Source organism: Diabrotica undecimpunctata, chromosome 1 (genome assembly GCF_040954645.1).
Source record: "Diabrotica undecimpunctata isolate CICGRU chromosome 1, icDiaUnde3, whole genome shotgun sequence".
Classification (NCBI taxonomy): Eukaryota; Metazoa; Arthropoda; class Insecta; order Coleoptera; family Chrysomelidae; genus Diabrotica; species Diabrotica undecimpunctata.
In genome coordinates, this window is record NC_092803.1 from 5,191,429 (window position 1) to 5,203,100 (window position 11,672).

The following is an 11,672-nucleotide window of genomic DNA, read 5'->3' on the forward strand; positions in this document are numbered from 1 at the left end:
TTTGGCTATACCATTGTTTAAAAAAGAACAGATTGTCTATTCTTAACAATGGCTATAGTATTGTCCGTAGGTCTTGTTTATATTATCTGTTTCTTTTAGTGCTAAAGGTTCAGTTCAAGTGAATAAATTGTCCATTTTTACATAAAAATCATAAAAATCTAAAAAATTATTGCAAAATTAAAATCCATACTTTAAACTTTAAACATCCGGTATCTCGGAAACTAGCAATATTTGTCTGACAGGTTTGGCAGAATCATGATATTTTGAGGTCTAGAATCTACAAGAGATTGGAAATTCATAACACTACTAACACTACGTCAGCAATGTACAGAAGGGGCAAAACGTCAGTACTTACATTATTCGAAAAAAAAAGATTTGACTGACAGCTGTAAAGTTTTTACAGAACTTTATTCCACACCGCAAACAATAATTACGGAAGGAATTCGATTTCTTCTTGCGGTTTATGGAGCTCCAAAAAAAAAACATGTGTATCGAGTATATTATCAAGTTCAAACATAACTAGGCAATGAACTGAATCCAGAAGACTGGGGTTGGAAATTAATACCAATTGCCAAGGTCAGTCTTGCTCAAATGTCCTCCTGTGGGGAAGACTCCTGTGATTTTAATGAAGAGACCAATGATTCAGTCACATTTGAACAATTTTTGAACATCCAGCAAGAGGGAGAGGAAGAAGATGAAATCGAAGAAGACTTGACTGTTTAAGTAGACTTTCTAGAATATGAATCTGATTAAAATATCTAAAGAAATCAAAACAATAGTTAACCTAATAATCAATAGCAATATCAATAATCAATATCAATAATAAGGTAATATCTAGAACTTGACTGTCATATCAGTAGGTTATGATTACGGTCACGGGGCTCTAGGCACAATGTATGGAGACTCTTTGTCAGTTGTCACTACTTGTCAAGATCATTGTTAGAACATGGGTTTTGGGACATTGTTGATTCTTGGAGACTTTGTTAAAAAGTATGTTTAAATAAATGTATTAAACTCAATGAAATATTATTACTTGGCGCAGTCTAGTGGAAATTAAACAAAAATCATGGAAGCAAGGTTACCAAATCCATTATCATTTGAAGGCAATGTGGCCGAAAATTTTAAACGATTTAAGCAAAGTTTTGAAATATATCTGATGGCATCAGGAAAAAGTGGTAAAAGTGATGAAGTTAAGGTAGCAATTTTACTCAATTTAATTGGAGAAGAAGGCATTGAGATTTATAACAGTTTGGAATTAACAGAGGTCCAACAAGGAAAGCTAGCAGATGTATTGGAAGCATTTGAGTCTTATGTTACCCCTAGAAAAAACGTGGTTTATGAAAGATATTTGTTTTATAAGCGCATTCAAGAAGAAGGAGAGCCTTTTGACCACTTTTTAACAGATTTAAAAAATAAAGTAAGAAATTGTGAGTTTGGTGTTGAAGCATTTTCAATGGTCAGAGATAGAATAGTATTAGGCACCAATAGTAAGGATGCACAACAAAGCATGTTAAAAACAATTAATTTAGATCTGACTAAAGCTATTGAAATATGTAAAATGCATGAAGTATCCCAAGCTCAAATAAAAGAAGTTCAGAACAGCTTAGAGAAGGTGAAAATTGAATCAATTGGAAGTAAAGTCAAGCAGGGGCATAATTCAGTCCAAACAGTCAGGGGTGCAAGTTCTTCTAGAGGTGAATTTAACTGCAGAAACTGTGGGAGTGTCCATGGACCAAGGAGGTGTCCAGCATATGGAAAAAAGTGTAGAAAGTGTGGTAAATATGGGCATTTTGATAAAGTGTGTTATCATGGTAGGTTAGTAAGAGAGGTACAAGTGGAAGAAAGTGAAAATAATGAAGTAGATGATTTCATGATTTCATCAATCACTGTTAATGAAATTAAGAATAAAAATAATAAAGACTGGATGGAAAATTTAAAAATTAATAACATTGATATACCCTTTAAAATAGATACAGGGGCACAGGTTAACATTTTACCCAAGGTTTTTGTTGAAAAAGTTTGCAAAATTAATGAATTAAAAGAAACTAAGGTCATACTTGAGACATATGGTGGTTTTAAGATCATTCCTTTGGGTATAATAAAACTTGTCTGTAAATATAAAAATATTGATCATTTATTAGATTTTGTTGTTGTAAAGGAAAGATCAACACCTATCTTGGGTTTATGTTCTACCATAGAGCTTGATTTAATTAATAAAATTGATAACATAACACTGCATTCTAAAGGAAAATTTGTAGAAATGAATAAGGATGTTTTTTCAGGTTTAGGTAAATTTCAGAAAAAATGTAGTTTAAAGCTTAAAGAAAATGCAGTGCCAGTGGCTAGGCCACCTCGTAGAGTCCCACTTACAATCAAGCCTAAACTTAATAATTAACTAATTGATCTTGAAAAGCGAGGAATCATAGCAAAGGTTGATGGTCCTACGCAGTGGCTTAGTAACCTGGTAATTGTTGAGAAAACTGATAAATCATTACGTATCTGCCTAGATCCTCGTGACCTGAACAAGGCATTGGAACGGGAATTTTGTATAATACCTACTGTTGATGAGATTCGTTCAATGTTACAGGGTAAGTCATTTTTTACAGTTCTAGATTTTAAGGAGGGTTTTTACCAAGTGGAACTGGATGAGCAATCCAGTAATTTATGTGCTTTTGGCACTATATTTGGCACATATAAATTTTGCCGCCTGCCATTTGGTCTTAACATAGCACCTGAATACTTCCAGAAATTAAATTCTGAAAATTTTGCAGATATTCCAGGTTGTATAGTCTACTTCGATGATCTATTAATTTGTGGTGAGTCAATAGAAGAGCATAATAATACACTGAATAAGGTGTTAGATAGGGCTAGAGAACTAAATGTGAAATTTAACCCAAACAAAATACAATATTGCGTTGAAAGTGTTAGATACTTGGGTCATATCTTTGATAAAGATGGGATGAGAGCTGACAACAAAAAAGTAGAAGCGATAAAAAGATTGAAGGATCCAGAAAATAAAAAGGAATTACAACAAATTTTGGGAATGGTAAATTATTTAAGGGCATTCATTCCACACTTGTCAGAGATTTCCACGCCCTTAAGAGAACTCTTAAAAAAAAGGAATGCATGGGTATGGACATATAGACATTCTGATGCACTAAATAAAATAAAAGAAGTAATTATGTCAAGTAGTGTGCTTGCCAATTTCAATGAGAAGTTACCAACCGTGATACAGACTGACAGTAGTAGTAATGGCTTGGGGTGCTGTCTCTTACAGAATAACAGACCGGTAGCATTTGCATCTAGGGCGCTAACGAAAGCAGAGTCAAATATGAGTCAAATTGAAAAGGAGTTCTTGGCAATCCTTTATGCATGCAATAAATTTCACAATTTTATCTACGGAAGGAAAGTGCAAATTGATTCTGACCATAAGCCTTTGGAGGCATTAATGCATAAAGGCATTGCGGACATAATGTCGCCGAGATTACAAAGGATTAGGGTAAGATTATCTAAATATGACATAGAGGTAAAATTTAAGCCAGGCAAGTTCATGCATGTGGCAGATTTATTATCGAGGAATTTTATAAAAGATGAAGTGGATGATGATAAATTTATTACAGAAATAGTTCATACTATTGACATGACTGATGAGAAGAGAGAACAATTTAGGACTGAAGTGGATGCTGATGAGGATCTGAAACTAGTAAAGAAATATTGTATACAAGGGTGGCCCAAAACTTTGTCAAGAGTAAGCGATTCAATTAGGTATTATTATTATATAAGAAATGAACTATATTTACTTGACGGACTAATATTTTACAAAGACAGAGTTATAGTCCCAAAAATATTGAGAGAGAGCATGCTAAGATTATTGCATTCAAGTCATTTTGGCATTCAGAAAACCCAACAGAGAGCAAGACAGATATTACATTGGCCACAAATGAACAAAAGTATAGAAGACTGGGTAAGAAATTGTAGCAAGTGTGAGATATTTAAAAGTCACAATGCTAAAGAACCACTATTACTTAGAGAGTTGCCTCAAGCACCTTTTGAAAAGGTAGCAAGTGATATATTAGATTATGGTGGACAGTCATATCTAGTTCTGATCGATTATTTTTCTAAATGGCTCGATATAGTGAAAATTAATTCAAAAACTTCTCAGGTGGTCATCAAGGAGTTAAAGAAAATTTTTTCAACACACGGAATACCCTATTCATATCAGATAACATGCCTTATAATTCGTGGCATTGTCAGCAATTTGCTAAAGACTGGGATTTTCGGTTTGTAACGTCCAGTCCCCGCTATCCACGGTCTAATGGGCAGGCAGAACGAGCCGTTCAAATTGCAAAAACATGCTTAGAAAGTGTGACGACTTAGATATGGCGCTCCTGGAGTATCGAAATACTCCAATAAATGGAACAGATAAAACACCGGCCCAAGTAGTGACTAACAGGGTTCTTAGATCGAAGCTACCATCAAATAAAAAGCACAAAGACGTTAATCTAAAGGAAGAGTGGGAGAAACTAGAGGCAAAAAGAAACGAATATAAAAATTATTATGATAGAAACACCAAGGTAAGAAGAGAAATACTGCCAGGAGAGAATGTAGGTGTCAGAGAGGGTAGAGAATGGAGACCAGGTAAAATTCTGGAAAAAATAGATGAGGCACCCAGATCTTATTTAGTGCAGAAAGAAAATGGGGAAGTGGTCAGGCGAAACAGTTATCACTTGAGGCCTTCCCTAGTTAAAGCGGAAATTAAGAAGAATACTGATTTCGCACATAATGATAGATCATTAAACTCCTCATCTGGGAATCAGAGTTGTGGAGTAGAGGAACCTTCAACCTCCCAGATGAATGCTGAAAATAGAACTAGTGCTAGAATCAAAAGGCCTCCAGTGCGTTTTAAGGACTATCAAATGTAAGGGGAAAGATGTCATATCAGTAGGTTATGATTACGGTCACGGGGCTCTAGGCACATTGTATGGAGACTCTTTGTCAGTTGTCACTACTTGTCAAGATCATTGTTAGAACATGGGTTTTGGGACATTGTTGATTCTTGGAGACTTTGTTAAAAAGTATGTTTAAATAAATGTATTAAACCCAATGAAATATTACTTTGACTGGTATTGTTTCCTTAAATTATTCTAAAATTGTTAAAACAGTTAGTGGAGTAGGCCTACAGGGGAAACCACGGTAAAAAAACGCGCCGAGTATACTACCTCACAGGTGGTGTGGAAACGTGTGCATATTATCATGTATAATGTGTAGTGTGCTGTACAATTTTATGTTTAATTTTATATTTACGACATTCTGCGATTGTTGTATAGCTCAAATTTGACGAAATGCCCCTGAATATGCTCTAGGAGGCGAAAGTACTTTTGTAAGATTTAGTTTATAAAACTGTGCTCGATATCTGCCTTTCATTTTATCAAAGTTCATTTATTTGAGCATTCAACCTTATATCAATTTACATCCAATTTAGGCTCGGAAGTTAGGACGTACCTTACCGAAATCAGAAAAATTTCTCCTTCCTGTTCCTTCCAGAATGAAGAAACCAAAGTGAGTTTAAAAGCAAACCATCTTTGGTCTTCACACGATCTGGAGTTGGTGAACAGTGATTCCAGTTCAAGTTCTCAGAACACACGGATTCAAAGTTCTTTTCCAAATGAACTGACTCTATATCTGCAGCAGTCTTTGCTGTCGAGATTAAGTGATCCGTTTTCATTCTGGGAGCAGAACAGAACCTGTATGCCAGGCTTGGCTGTTATAGCTAAAAAATACATGTCGTTGGTCGAGAGTTGGATGGCATCAGAAAGCCTGGTGTCATCATTGAATGATATTGTGTCAGATGAGAGAAGCCGCTTAACCGATCAACATATATATGAACGAGTTTTTCTCAATAGGCGCTCATGAAAATTACTGGCCAACACAATGCTAAATCCATTTCATTATAACCTATTTGTAACCTTCTAACCTATACTTTTTTACTTAAAATATTACTTCATTCTACTTATATTATACTTTTATTGTATATTATTGCAATATGTATATATTAATATTCAGTAGCGGTTGGTATATAAGTGCTGCGGAGCTGCAGAACCACCAAAATAATCCAAACAAAATTACTTTGAAAATTAAATAAAAAATATCACTACTTATAAAATTTAAATTCATTTAGATGGTTTTCGTGCATGGCCGCCTTTATTTTAATCTGTCGTCCGTCGCATCTCATGGCGACAGCAAGTCCCACTTATTTGACCGGACCGGTGCTACTCCGAGCTGTGAACTGTTAAAGATATCCCCGATAACACCCACTCAACCCCTCGCCTACACTTTTCAGGCGACGACTGAAAGCAATATTTGAGCTGCATTTGTCGCAGTTCGAACTAGTGTGTACAAACCTACGTTTACGTTTATTGTAATTTTAAATAATCGGTGATCGCGACGCGACGACTGTTAAAATAAGTTGTCCTGCACGTAATTCGGTATTTATATTAAGTATATGAGAATAAAAGTGCTGTTCAGGATGGATGTTATTTATAATTTGATTAATGTTGAAATTCTTTAAATATTCTTATGACGAAAAACTAGAATTAAAATGCAAAGGACGACCTTTGCCGGATATTAAAATCGTAAAAGAAGGATCAAGCCGAGGGAAAAATTACAAACGACAATTTAATTGCGATATTTATACGAGAAATAGTTGGATATGTGGCTGCAACAGAAAAAACGCTCTTTTCTGTTTTCTTTGTGTACTCTTTGGAGGTGATAAGTCATGGAAGCAAGTTGCTGTAACAGACTTAGTACATTTAAGTGATAAAATAAAAAAGCACGAAACTTCTAAGCATCATTTGCACAATCAAATGGAATATGCTTTATTAGGCTCCGTGAATATTAAAGAACAGTTAGATTCTGCATACTGGATAAATATTCAAAAATTCAATGAAGCTGTAACAAAAAATAGGTATGTTCTCTCAAAAATTATAGACTGCATAAAATTTTGTAGTGTTTTCGAATTGGCGCTTCGGGGACACGACGAGACACAAACATCCAACAATCCTGGAATTTTTCGCGGCCTCATAAATTTTACTGCTGAATTGGATAAAACTTTAGCACAACACTTGGAAGAATCAGTGTTTTGGATCCTATCCTGGAAAACTCAAATAATAAACTAATTGCTCAGAGTTATGATGGGGCAGCGGTCATGTGTGGACAGCACGCAGGAGTTCAAGCCAGAATCAAAGAAAAATATCCTTTGCTCATTTTGTACACTGTTACGCGCATCAATTAAATTTAATAATGTCTAAGGCTTGTTCCGAAAACTCTCAAGTTAGACTTTTTTTTGGAAATTTAATTGAAATCCCTACCTTTTTTAAAAATTCGCCACAACGAGTGGCAGTTTAAGATAAAATCGTCCAAAAGAAAATTCCTCATGGCGCTCCAACTCGCTGGAACTTCAATATTCGAACTGTTAATGTTGTGTTTGAACATCGATCTTCTTTTATCGAATGTATGGAAGAAATAGAAGAATCGTTTGATAAGGCAGCTGTCTGTAGTTCAGCGTCTTCCATTCGAAGAATACTAGTGGATCAAAATTTTGTTTTTTGGTTAACATTTTTCCATCGCATAATGCCACAAGTAGACGTTTTGTATAATGCCCTTCAAAAGACTAAAACGGATCCTTTGGAAATCAATAAAAAGGTGACAGATTTCGAAAGATACATGAATTCAGTTAGAAATTCAATAGATGATACCATTGACCAAGGTTCTAGTTTATGCGTTGAACCATTACCAACTAAAAGGTTATGGAAGGATAACAGTCCAGTAGGTCATCGGAGAGCATCTATCGAAGTTTGTGATATAATCATAAATTGTGCAAATGATAGATTTGCTTTTAAAAATCACCTACTTGCAACTTCATTGCTTTATCCTGAGCAATTTGATAATTATTGTGATAATTTCCCAGATGATAATTTAAGCCTGACTTGCGCGTCATATCCAAATTTAGATAGGGAGCGCTTGAAGACTGAATTATCTGTTATTTATTTTAGAAGAGACTGTAGAGACATTAATGGGGCAATACCTTTTTTTAAATTTTTAATTGAAAATAATTTAACAGAGCCTTTTCAAGAAACTGTAAAACTGCTTCAAATTCTAATTACAGTGCCCATGAGTACGGCAGAAGCTGAAAGGTGCTTTTCGAGTTTAAAACGGATTAAAACATTCTTGAGAAATTCCATGACTGAAGACCGACTTGTAGCATTAACCATGTTGTCAGTAGAAAAAACACTTATAAAAGAAATACCAAACTTTAATGAAAAAGTTATAGACAAGTTTGCTTTAAAAAAAAATCGACGAATCGAGCTTATTTATAAAAAAAATAATATATTTGGCTCTGTGTGTAGTTAGTTCGTAAGACTCTATATTGCAATTATTGTTGTGGCGATTTTGTTTGTAGTGTTCTTTCGTTTGCAGTCCTTAGTTTCACGTATTTATCCATAAAATTCTACTAAAAACATAAACTATAAAACAATTACTAGTGTGCCATAATGTACCATTGCTATTTTTGATATAATTGGATTTATCTTCAATTTGAAAAGAAGAAAATCGGTAAGTTCTTTATTATTTTTTAATAGATATATAATGAATAAATATATGGTGTAAAATATCAAACTAAAAGCCTCGTTGTAAAATACAACGATTAAAAGATATTGAATTAAAAAAAAAACCAAAAAATACTGCAGAACTACCAAATTTTTGAGTCACCAGCCGCCACTGTTAATATTATAGTATATTATATTTAATAATCATCAATAAATATATAATAATAATAAAATAATAAATAAATATAATAATTAATAGAATAAAATGGTTTTATTAAAAATTGTGTTTTATTTATATTGATATTGATGTTCTTTCGATAGTACCTTCTAATTTTGATCATATTTATATCGAGTAGAATAAAGTATCGCAAACTAAAGTGCATTGTAAATGTAACTTTGTAACCTACCGTTTTTTTTTTTGGCCGGTTATAACCGCCAGGTTAAACTGTAAGCAAAAAAAACGGTATAACCGAAAACCGGTGTTTTGTCAAAAACGCCATTCCTAGCCCTTATCTGCTGATAGGATAAGGAGAATATAATATAATGTTAATTTATTAATGTTTTGTATTTTGAGAACGATTTTCGAAGTGGAAATTGAAACGACAAAAAACTCATTTTAAATTTAAATTGTGGCCTAAAGAAGAAAAACAAGATTTTGCAAAACAGTTGTATCTGTGTTTTTGTAAATTCGGACCATCCATTTAAGAGGTAATTAGGCGTTTCCAGACTTTTGGCCCATTATGTATATCTCATTATATGAGTGAGTTGTGAACAGATTCACTATAAGTTTCTTGATAGAACTTTGCCCCATTCTCTTCCTGTAATGTGTTTCAGTAATGAAACAATTTATATGATTTATTTTCAATTTATTTTTTAATTCACTGGATATTCTCCACCTGTACATTATTGAAATCTCCGGATATTAAAAGCACGTGTTTTCAAAAAACATTATATAAAACACCCTGTAGAAATTAGAAATTTTTACCGATTACAAAGAGAACAAATATCTCTCGGGGACAATAGTTTCGTAAGCGTTTTGTAGGTGAATCACCATTAAGACCAAACGACATCGACTTATTATTAATATAATTAGAAGCGGAAAACATCACGCTTTTGTGTTCGACTCCGAGAGAAATTCTTTTATTTTGCGACTCCTTAGCTTTTTGTGACATTCAATTACACCTGAACTTTCTACCCAACACCGGGCAGGTCTGGACTAAATATTGTATTGTTATTTATGTAACAAGTGCTAACAATAATGGATATCTAGAAAATATAGAAATATAGTACAGATATATTCCATATCTATCCGACACTTTAGGGTAAAAGGGTTTAGGATTATATATATATATATATATATATATATATATATATATATATATATATATATATATATGTATATGAAAGTAAAATATTGCATTTCATTTCAATCGTAACTCCACCATTGCTCTATACGTGTTTCGAGTTATTCAACTCATCATTAGGAACACTTGTGGAAGTTCAACTGAAAGGAAATGCAGTCTAGTATTTGGTCATTATAACCAAAATAACAGCCAGGTACGCTAGCAGCGACATCTATACGAAATAACAAGAAGTCCAGAGACCTCACTCTGATAGCAAATTAGGTGAACCACAAATTCAATGCCTCTTGCTAGAGGCTTTTAACGACGCTTCTTCGACATGCACCTACGATTCACCTTTGAAAAATACTATCTCTTTCGCTCTTTACGTAGAGAAAGATAGATATTGAAATGAAAGTAAAAGATTGCATTTCATTTCAATTATTTCGTTTCGCAATATTTAAAAAAATTTATTAGTTTAACGAAGCAAGTCCTGATGAGTATATCTTGTTGTATAACTTATATAAAGAGTTTGAATCAATAGAGTCTTGGACACAGAAACACCTAGAAATCAATAGAATAGTGCAATCATCATCAGCCTCTCTCAATCCACTGCTGGATACAGGCCTCCCCTGTTTGTCTCCAAAGTGTTCTATCTTGTGCTTGATGGATCCAGTTCTTTGTTGTCTTTCGTAAGTCGTTTTGCCATCGTGTTGGTGATCTTCCTCTGCTACGTTTATCGGCTCTTGGTCTCCATTCAACTAGTTTGCGAGTCCATCTTTCGTCCTTCATTCTGGCAACGTGTCCAGCCCATTTCCATTTAAATAACAGCTTCTTTCAATGACGTCTATGACTTTGGTCTTAGCTCGTAGATCTTCGTTTCTAATCCTGTCTCGCAGAGTGGCCCCTATCATTAATCGCTCCATTCTTCTCTGTGCTACTCTTAGTTTTTGTACGTTGTTCTTTGTGAGCAATAATATTTCTGCACCATAGGTCATCACCGGTAGCACGCATTGGTCGAAAAGTTTTTTATTCATATTAGTTGGGATGTAACTCTTAAAAACGTTCCTAAGAGCTCCGTATGCTGCCCATCCTTGTATTATTCTTCTGGATACTTCGGCTGTTTGATTGTCCTTACTTATTTTAATTTCGTGACCCAGATATATATATATATATATATATATATGTTTGTCTACCAGTTCTATTTCTTCATTTTGTATTTCAAGGTGTTTACTTGGTACTAAGTTCGTCATATATTTTGTATTTGTTGTATTCATTTTTAAACCTATTTTATGGCAGGCTGTACTAAGTTCTTCCAACATTTTCTTTATTTGTCCCAAATCGTCTGCAATCAGGACTATATCGTCTGCGTAGCTTAGGTGGTGTAGTATCTCTCCGTCCACATTTATTCCTTTGTCACCCCATTCGAGGGTTTTGATCGTTTTTAAAAAGTTTAGGTGACAACGTGTCACCTTATCGGATACCTCTTTGGATTTTTATTTGGTTGCTGTTAGCGTGTCGTTGTATCGAGCTTGTCGCATTTTTAGTTCGTACTAGATGTAAATGAAGAAAAACAACCAACATTTATTAAGTGACATACATTTCGAAGAAAATATGAAGACAGGTGAAAAATTACAAGAATATGTAGCACAGAAAGGGCATGCAGAAGTAACTCTCATACAGGAGAATGAAAAAGAAACTCAACCTTTACAAGAAACTATGAAGACAA